Genomic DNA, 7,836 nt, shown 5'->3' with positions numbered 1-7,836 from the left:
AAAAGGTTCCTGGTTCTACTTGTGGAAGGCCCTGATGTAATGGTTGTACAGAAATAAGTCATGCTGCAACATATTGAAGATTTTGAATAAAAGGTAGAGGTAATGCTGGAATGATGTGGGTAAAATGTTGTATTTTTTGTTTTTATACGTTTGTTTTTTTGTGTTTATTGTATTAATTGTAATTAAGATACAATAAGATGGGATATGACAAAAGAAGACAAGATTAGATGAGATACAATTTCATTCAATACGATAAAACAAGATGAGACACGATGGGATGCGATTCAGTATGGTACAATAAGATACAATGCAATTTAATACAATACTATTCAATTTTATACGGTGCGATAAGATTCAATACGATAAGATACGATTTGTTACAGTACGATATGATACGATACAATATAATGCAATACGACAAGATAAGATGAGATAAGACTCAAATTGATATGAAACAATAATATCAGGTAAGAAAAGATAAAATAAGACAGGATGTGATGCAATACCATAGATACTATGCGATTAAATGCGATACGATAAAAAACAATACAATAAAATAAAATAAGAAACGATACAATAAGATTTGATATGTTGCAATGTGATAAGATAAGATATCATACGATAAGATGCAACAAGAGAAGATAAGACAAGATAAGATGCAAATTGATGTAACCAAATAAGATAAGGTAAGAAAAGATAAGACACAATGTGATGCGATACATGTAAGATACGATATTATACAATTTGATACAATACAATACGATAAAATAAGATTTTTAAAAAGAGATGGGATATGATATGATACGATAGAATATGAGTGTCCTTTAGTTGTCCCATGTCACTGCAGCAAGAAGCGAATAGTGAAATACACACTTGCAAAAGGTAATAAAAGGGTTAAAAGAACAAAAACAATATACACAATAAACTATAAAAAATATCAAATTATGTAGATGTAAACAAAATGCATATAATATTGCAGTATTGCACATACATGATAATGAGATTGTTCACATAGAAAAACATTCTATTAGTTGAAACCCTGGATAAGAAAGAGCCTTTAAGGTTCATGTGGTCTCCTGGGAGCAGTGCTGAGTGTACAGTCTCACAACCTGTTTAACCTCATGCTTGGTAACATGGTCTTACAGTTATAATTCATTTATGATCTCCATGTGCGCTTTGAGTGAGACAACGTGGTAAACACTGTCCAGACACAGGCCCACAGGTCTCACTGTAAACTGGGCAGACTTTGCCATCTGTTGGATGCTCGCAGCATTGCACCCCCCCTCAGAGTGTTTATCATTGATCATGCAACAACTGAATTCCACAGAGTGATCAGAGGACAACACATGAACAACTAAGAGCTAATAAGAGCCATGTTTTGTATTTCTCATCCACGGGTCACTGCCTGGGGGGTGTTTCCTGGGTGTTGTGACGATGGTGTGACGTATGCACGCATGTGTACGTGTGTGCACAGTTTGTCCTCTAGGTGTCAGGCTGCACTTGCAGAATGTGAGGCCCAAACACAAAACGCCATCTCTCATCTTATTGCATGAAACACCTCCAGCTTTTGTCCCCATAAATCACTTTCAAGTCGTGTTGCAGTGCAGCAGGAGTGAATCTGGGTCTTGTGCATGAAATGTCACATCTTCTTTGTCTCTGCAGCGACGTTGTGGGATTCAGACGGACGTCTCCCCGGCTGTTACATGACTGATGGTTTGTCTCACACAACATACAGGCCTGAGCCACAATAATGGACACAGCGTGACATAACATATCACAATAACTGATGGATATAGGACCTGAAAGCCACCGAGAACATTAGGTCTGTTTTTGTGGGTTTGAGGAATTTGTAGTTTATTTTTCACCAACTACAAATTCCAGTTCCATAACATCGGTTCACAAAAGAGGCCTCACTCTCTCCATCCGCAGAGTCAGGATGGGCTGCTCAGATGAATTTCATTGAAAAATGTTTTGTCTTCATAATGTTTTTTTTTTATCGGGGGTGGGAGGGTGGTGGGTACCAGAACAATATGCAAAGAGATAAGATGGTTCAACAAAATGAAAAGGGTCCAACACTGAATCTTGGCACGAGGTTGGGCATTTTTGGAATTCTGCATCTGATCCCGATGTGGATCTGGTCCCAGCATAGCAGATATTAGTCTCCCTGAGCCCTAACAACTGGGACCAGCTAAATTATCCCAGCGAGGCACATCCTCCTGCTAGTAGTGGTGAACTTCATGACTGTTGTGTCCTAGTATTTTAGATTTAATTGCATTTAACTCATTTAATTCTGTGTGAATTCATACTTTACACAGTAGAATGAAATAAATTAGCTTGTGTTCACTTGGAATAGGTCAATTGACTCTTAGTGCAATGCACTATCTCGTTGTATTGAGCTGAGGTTTTTTTCGTGCTATTGTTCCTCTGTGCTCAAACACACACAGAGCACGCTGCGTCTGTGCATGTGGATCTTCATTCTGTACCTGAGTTGCACTGCTGTGGAATGTAATGGGCACTGACACTGGTTTAATAAGTGCATGTATACCCAGAGCCAAATGCAATTACATGCTCTCACAAGCAACCATCAAAAAAGAGGCAGCTGTTAACAGCCATTCATCGCGGACGGTCATGCAGTTAACTGTATTTGCAGGACAGGGGGTGAGAGGAAAGAGTAGAAAGATGGAGAAATAGCGGGGGGAAGAGGCTAAACTCATTATGACACAGATAGCCGAGTAGCATCTGTCAGCATTGGCCCTTTACCATAGCTCCTTTTGCCTGACTCAGTTTCACCAGTGAAAGTCAAACCACTGCTTTCCAGTCAGTGTTTTTGCACACATCCTGCAGAAGTGTGGGAATTAACCATGAACAGCCTTCTTGGGAGGGAAGATGTTTTGTAGATTTTCGAAAGCTCACACTGACCTCTTTCTGTGCCTCTCGTGAAGGCTATTACCATTACAACGAAGTCACAGACCTCAGCATCGACTTCTCTGGAAGATAAATACCCTTGTGATGTTTGAGAAGCCCAGAAGGTTGCTGAACATTTACAGCTGTTCTCAAGGTATTTTCAAAATCCTCACACTTTGCAAACCAGATTCATAAAACAGTAACACTAACATCAGCGGACAAAAATAACCAATGATCTAATTTCTTCATTTTAAGGTCACCCCATGAGTTTAACATTGCCCTTTGGATCCAAGATGCCTACATTTCCCATGATACTGTTTAACCATGACACTACAGTTAGAGATTGGGCCTTTAGGTGTGTTATGCTGATACAGGGTTTCCGCAGGGTCTTAAAAAGTCTAAAAATTAAATAATCTGAACTTTAGTCATTAAAAACTCTTAAATATATTAGAATATTACAGGTCTTCAATATGTTTAGGTAGGTCTTATTTTTGTGAAAGTTCATTTAACACTTCTTCCATCGCACTTTGAAATTAGCTTTGTTTTTTGTTTGTTTTATTGGCATGTGTAGTTTGGTTTAGTTTGGCTTGGCTGTGGGAAAGAATATGGATACCAGTTATCTCTACCTGTAGTTTGTGAGAGAATGTGGTGCTTTGAGGCTACTTCAGTTTATAATCTTAAACCTACAGTGAAGGTTTAGTAAGTAAGTAATTCTGGGACTCTGATATTCCTTTATATTAAATTCAACTTGTTGAAACCTGCAGAAAACCTGTAACAGTGGTTAATGTTTAGCTTCACACTTGTAGCCTCAAACTGAGGTTAGGAACAGGCTCTATAGGCCTGGTTACTCCACATCCTCAGAATTTAGTTTTCCACATATGCAGTAGTAGCCGACACCCCAGGACGTTCAATGTGAAAAGGAGTTATCTTTTAAACATGTTATGTCCACCTTTCTTTGTTTGGATTAGGAAACAAAGACACACCTAACCCCTTTTTGTGGCACAGGAGAGGAATTTTTTCCTCCAGATGGTTTGAAATCTTTGTAGATTCTGTAAATATCTTCTGAGCTGCCATACGAACTACCAAGCTGCATTCTGGGTATGAGGCAAACTCATATTGGACTTGTTGTCTTGTTCATCTGAAAGAAACTTGTGCCGACATGATCGAGTCCAGTTTGGATAAACACAGGTTTAAAGTTTTGGATCACAGTTACCACTGTCTCAGCATATGTTGTACTTCTAATCAGCACTCGCCAACTTCAGCTAAAGACACAAACATTTATTCGAAATTTTTAGTCACCAGCAGACATTCCTGCGTGAGGAACCTGCTAACTGCACACCTTACAAGGCAGAGCTTGCACTCCGCTGTCTGCTCTGACAAGTCAATAAAACCCACTGGTATGCTGAACATTTTTGGAAGGCAAGTTAGATATGAGGCCGTGGTGGAATTTGATCAGGCAGAGCGCCAGCCTTCTGTTCATTACAGAGCTTTCCAGCAGCAACACACCCTCCTGGTGAGCACACCTCAACCTGAGGAAAAGTATTACTGACTGGCACGTCAAGAGCCTGCGCCCACCCTTGGCCTCCCCTCACCTGCCTGTCTTCATCGCTGTCACATATGCATATGTTCACGCCCACACGTTACATACAATACACACACACATCATGTAGCTCACTCACTCTCGATTTCTCCTGAGTTGAGATGGGAGGGATGGCAGGGAAGTGGAAAATATGAAAAGGCTTGAAAATCCAGGGCAGATGTGAGCTGACAGGGTGGGAGAGATGGAGGTGGACTGGGAGCAATGGGTGTAAGTGAGAATCACAGGATTTAGCTGGAGAACTGTGTTGGATTGTTATCTGACACTGCTGAGGTATGGGCAGGGAGTTTTACACCAGGAAAGAGTTTCATTCTAGAAGATATCCGTTTTATTTGTCTAACTCCTGCTGCCAAAGCCTCATATTAGCTTCAGATAAACTTCTGAGTACATTTTCACATAGATGAAGGACTTTGCATCTACATCACATACAGAGAGAATGTATCTAGATATGAACAGTACGACCAAGTCGAATTAATACAACTGGTGTCAGCATGTGTGCGTGTGTGTGTGTGTGTGTGTGTGTGTGTGTGTGTGTGTGTGTGGGTGACCTTCCTCTTCAGATAACCTCCCCTGAACTATTTCCTGCCTCACCTTGACTTTGAGCCAACCCGAGCCCAGCACAGAGATTCTCCCTCCATCACTGCAATCAGTCTGTAACACTTTCAAGCCATATCCTGATTATGGTTTAAAAGTTATAAATAATTGCTGGATGATAATGAAATAATTTTGGAATACTGTAAGGTCAGTAACTATATTCATATTCACTACTTGCTAACTGTGATAAAGGCAAAGGTCATCCTAAGAAGATGTCTAAACATCAATGTACACACAGGTATATACAGTATATATGTATGTATATCTGTATGTCTGTATGTCTGTATATCCAATATAGTTTTTTCAGTCCTTACTCCACTCAAAGCACTTTATAGAACAAGTCCCTTTCACTCCATCACACATATATAGCATCTCTATATGCAGCTCTATAATTTAGGGACGACTTAAAAATGATTTTAATTGGTAACAAATTACATTTTTTCAAATATAAGTTAGCAATCACACAATTGTGTGAATTGAACTTGTTTTGAACTTTGCTTTATTTGATAAGATAGATTTAGCATGAAAAGGGGAAAGAGGGTTGCAGTGTTTGTGGTAGTGAGTACTTCTAAATACCTCTTTAGCTTACATTCAGGTATTACCCCCAAACTTAAAAAGTAATACATTTTCTGCATGTTTTTAGCCTTTGCCTTCAAGGTTTTCTTCTTCCGAGACACTTACATGTGTGTTTCTTTGCTTCAGTTCTTTTGATTCAAGCCTCCTTTGAACAAAGCAACACTTCAGGACCCACTGGTGTCCAGGGCCCTTAATGATGCACTCTGTGTTCAACATGTTTCCTCTTCTGAGAAAGCAGTGAATGATAATATAAACTTTCCCCTGATATGGACTTGTATCATTAAAGGCCTTTACCGTTACTGTACCCGGTGATAAACATCATCCTTGTATATCATGTTTTCCCTTGTAATTATGTCATAATTCAAAGGCTTCCCCGGCGAGCTTAAAACAGTCAGGTACGTCATGGTGTAACAAACTCTTCTCTGAGGAATGGGCCTATTAATTGTCAGGATATAATTACATTCACAACACCCTGAGGACCCGTCTCGTTTAGTAATCTCAGAGTTACTGCTCCAAACTATAATTAGAGAATGTAATCACACAGGTATGGACCTCCAGGATTTATTTTTCAGCTTGACTGAAGGCTGATTGAAACGACATCTGTGGTCGGGCACCAGGCAGGGAGTGTTTACAACCTGGCACATGTTCAACAGCCACATGCAGTGGCACCAGGCAGCATACCATCGCATCAGAGTTCACTATTTACATACACAAACATGCACACATGGACGGGTGGTTCTGTTAATTTGTTTGACGTGTGCATGTTCATGTTAGCTTTGCGATTTCTTGAGTGGCCTGCATGTGTGTTTGTGTGTGTGTTTCCCCCATGAATGCCCTAGTGTGGTTATGCCACTCTCATGTGGCACTTTTTGCCAGTGTTAACAAGTGACCTCATCCCATTTTGTCTTTCCGATCTCAAATGTCGTCCAATAAACTACTCATTTCTCACCTCTTCATGCACTCGCTCTCTCTCTCCTGCAATCAAAACACCTCTTACCTCTGACTCGCACTCTTAAGACCTCAAGCCGGGGACAACATAAAGTAACAGCTCACTATGAAGTAATTGTGAGTTATTTCCCAGTGAGAAGTAAATGAGTCGAGTTTCATTTAGATGATTTAGAGTTTAAACCTGGAAAACACTGGAGCCAGTTGATGTCTAAGTTAATATGGTTCTGTCACACTGTAAACACTGCTTCACCATCCTCGTCATGGGTTGTTTTTTTGTTTATTTGTGACAGAGACAGGCAGATGAAGCAGACACACAAAGAAAAGTGATTTTGACTTCTTGACGTCAATGCTAGAATACCAAGCGGGCAAAACTGCCCTACCCAGAACCCTCAGCATCTTTATAGACTCCAGATTAAATGTGTAACTGTTGCAGAAAAGGGACAAATCTTGAGACCCTGTAATGAGTTAAACTGTGGTTGTTAAACTGTTATTGTTTAAAAAAGAAAGTTACCTGATGATGTCATCGGGGTTTTCTTGAATGAGGCATTTTCAATATTGGATAAAAAACCTTTTTCACCAAGCTGAGAAGGGGCCCCTAAGAAGAATACTTTATCACAAAATCACAAAAGTACCAGTTCAAAGAAAACCTGAATGTAAACAATTAATTATTTTGATTAAAAAAATAGTTTTACAAATGTTTCATGAGAATGAAAATACAGTTGTCTGTTAGTTCGCCATGATCAATGCACACAATGTATTTGAGGGAGAAACACTTAACATTAATATTATTGTTTATTTATAAGAAAACTTCCCTGGGCACCTTTAAGAACATTGTTCAAGAAGCTGCATCTTCTTCAATAAAATCATCTTTGATCAAACTTACCACAACCCAAGCCCTGATCACTACACACAGAATATAAATGGGGAGATCAGTGGCCCTAAAGCCTGTCATCTTCACTGACTGATGATGTTACAGAACATCCCTTGACACTGATACATCCACTTGCTTTCGGCCAAATCTGACAGTCAGCTGGGATAAATGACTTTTACTGGAGCAGTTCTTAAAAATCTGACCCGGGACCAGTTCAGATTATAAAACAGATGATTACAGAGGTTAACAAATATCCAACTTTTTTTTCTTCTCTATGATCTGCAGCCAATGACGCAGGCTCTGATCTTCTTTAATAACTCCACCAGTAATTAAGGAAATGCCAAGC

The sequence above is a fragment of the Paralichthys olivaceus genome, chromosome 14 (genome assembly GCF_024713975.1).
Source record: "Paralichthys olivaceus isolate ysfri-2021 chromosome 14, ASM2471397v2, whole genome shotgun sequence".
Classification (NCBI taxonomy): Eukaryota; Metazoa; Chordata; class Actinopteri; order Pleuronectiformes; family Paralichthyidae; genus Paralichthys; species Paralichthys olivaceus.
Note: the sequence above shows the minus strand (reverse complement) of the source record.